Source organism: Triticum aestivum, chromosome 3B (assembly GCF_018294505.1).
Source record: "Triticum aestivum cultivar Chinese Spring chromosome 3B, IWGSC CS RefSeq v2.1, whole genome shotgun sequence".
Classification (NCBI taxonomy): Eukaryota; Viridiplantae; Streptophyta; class Magnoliopsida; order Poales; family Poaceae; genus Triticum; species Triticum aestivum.
In genome coordinates, this window is record NC_057801.1 from 137,596,387 (window position 1) to 137,598,888 (window position 2,502).

The 2,502-nt window shown below is 44.9% G+C and overlaps 1 protein-coding gene across 10 annotated transcripts in view; it reads left to right on the forward strand.

Moving 5' to 3' along the window:
- Positions 1-442: 442 nt before the first annotated feature.
- The window catches only part of LOC123069014 (uncharacterized), a 12,807-nt gene continuing 10,747 nt past the window's right edge, over positions 443-2,502 (forward strand). For 2 of the 10 annotated variants that reach the window (XM_044491737.1, XM_044491734.1), the window contains exons 1-3: positions 446-951; positions 1,507-1,602; positions 2,260-2,329. The gene's annotated coding sequence lies outside the window, so the exon portion shown is untranslated. Of the gene's footprint in view, positions 952-1,506; positions 1,900-2,259; positions 2,330-2,502 lie in introns of all 10 variants that reach the window. The other 8 variants (XM_044491735.1, XM_044491738.1, XM_044491739.1 and 5 more) reach the window with 8 other exon arrangements.

Sequence of the window (2,502 nt, forward strand, 5' to 3'; positions counted from 1 at the left end):
CTCACTCGCCGCCGTAGGTAGGGCTCCCGTGTGCGTGGAAGAGGATCGAGAGCGTGGGGAATTTTCGCCACAGGAGGAGGACGAAGCTGCGGCATGCGTTGTGTAAGAAAGACCAATCCAACGGCTGTGGGGGCCTGAATCGAACGGCTGACGAGCTTAAATCAGTCGGCTTACTCCTAGCAGCGCCCGATCCTTACGAAACTTTGTACTAGGTGATTTATCCAAGCACCCGTAAGCAAATTTTGGAAAATGCCTTTTGTAAACCAACTGATTTCACGTTGCCGCAGACCGCCTCCCGTGATCCACGTGCCCATGTGAGCTTGCCCACCGCTTCGTGATCCTTCCTTTGCCCTTTCCGAGCGATTCCATTTGTGTGCGTTGTTCTGCAACTTTTTTTTTGAAAGTCGTTCTTCTGCAACTTGTGATGAATGAATTAATGGCAATATTCTCAAAAAAGAAAAGAAAAACAGATATAAAGGAACAGATCGGACGCTGCAGTCGGGCTAGATCGAACGGTGAGTCATCATAAAACTTTCTCTTCTGCGAAGATTTCGTCGATACCCCGTGGATATCGTCCTTCTAGCGCTCCCGTTCCATAATTGTAGGATTACCACTACTACTCTATTTAGCAGATCCCTTTCCTCCTCGTCCTCCTCCATCCCATTCGGCCTCCACCTCGCGAAGCATCACGACGCCGCCGCCGACGTTCCTCTGCATCGTGCAGTTAAATCCCTAGCTAGTTCCCTGCTACCCACGTCAGGCGACCAAGCAGTGAGACTACAGTTTACCGGAGAGGTCAGCGGCGTCGCGACTCGTGCGAGACCTTCTGGCCGGCGTACCTATCAATGGCGGGAGTCGGGAGAGGTCTTATATGGCAGATCTACGTCCAGCCAGAGGACGGATGGACTCCGGCAGAGTTGGAACTTGGAACTGCGCGTGAGCGGAATATCTGTAAGCCTCCATAAACTCACCATAGATATTTATATCCAATCAGTTCTTGCAATACTTTGCGTCATGAAACATCGATTTGGGTCGCTACCCACCCACCCAAGCCGATGCGGAGAACCTTCAGGCGACCATCTAATGATCTCACATTGCTGCGATCTGAATTCAGGCACCTCTTCTTTTCAAGATTTCAGAGTACCAAACGTGTTGTCATATATCAGCTCCGAATAAAGAGATAATAGGAAACCACCTTTATCGGCTAGTTTGTTGGTAGGTCAATTGTTAGATGAATCTAACACTGGGAAAAGATTGTGATCCCACTTCAGTGGTCTTTTTTTCCCAACCTTATTTCATTAGCCCTTTTCACTTCTGTTTCTGAACCTTCATGGAGCTGCCGACAAACCAAAAATGCATGCCTATGATTTTCATCTGGTGCTCTCATTAGTACTTTAGTGACTAGTATAAGCACGCAATGAGCACATTGCGTACTCCATGTTATTGTTATACTTTATATGTTTTTTCAGGTCTTTTACTAAATTTTAACTTCTTGTGACACAACAGTAAAAATTTGGTGAGATTGTAGGACGAGGAACTCACTACTGTGTTGCTCAACAATCTATGATGGTTCAGTACTGTGATGATCCAGATGGAGGCGAGGTCGACTTTGCTCCTTGATAGTAAATGTTTTATTGTGTTAGTTCTATTATATATGCATTAATTAGACTACAAATGGCTCCATTAAGAGCATTGCTTTTAATGAAAAATATTATCTTCACGTCGTTGCAGTGGTTCCTTTTTTTTCATGTCATCCTGGTCAGAGTTTTTCATCAATCTTCGGTCTAGCCCTTGGCAGTGGAAGTTGTCTCGACGGCGACCTACGTGGCTTGGCACCTATGGAAAGAGAGGAACCTGCGGATTTTCCAGAAGGAGAACTCCACGGTTGATGAAATTTTGGTGCGCATTCGCGCTGACATTGAGGCCCTCGGGCTAGTTTTCTGCGAGTAATTAGCTTTGTTTGTTTGGTTTTCTTTTCCTTCTTTGTTCTTTCCCTGCTGGTAACAGCATGTACAATTTTCCCCCCTCTATAATGAATTTGGCAGAGCTCCTGCCGTTACCCGTAAAAAAACAAAAAGTACAAAAACATAACTTATTGATTTCTGGTGCTCATTAGTACTATAGTGACTACTACAAGTACACAATTACTGATTGCGTTCTCCGCGTGATTACACTTATCGTATACTATATATGTTTCCTTTTGTTCTTTTACTGAATTTGAACTTCTCCTGACACAATGACAAAATCTGGTGATTGTAGGACGAGGAGCTTGCCGATGTCTATGGCAGTCGATCTAGATGGCGGCCAGGTCAAGTTTGTTCTTTTGAGAGTAAGTGTTATATATTGCTTTCATTTTATTGTATACGCATTAATTAGATCACAAATGGCTCCATTCAAACAGAAAAGACTCTTTCACGATCGCTCGTTCCAAGCTCCTTGGGTCCCCAATCAGTTTCTGATCTGGATGTGTCCCTTTCCATATCAACAACGCTGGCCCCACCT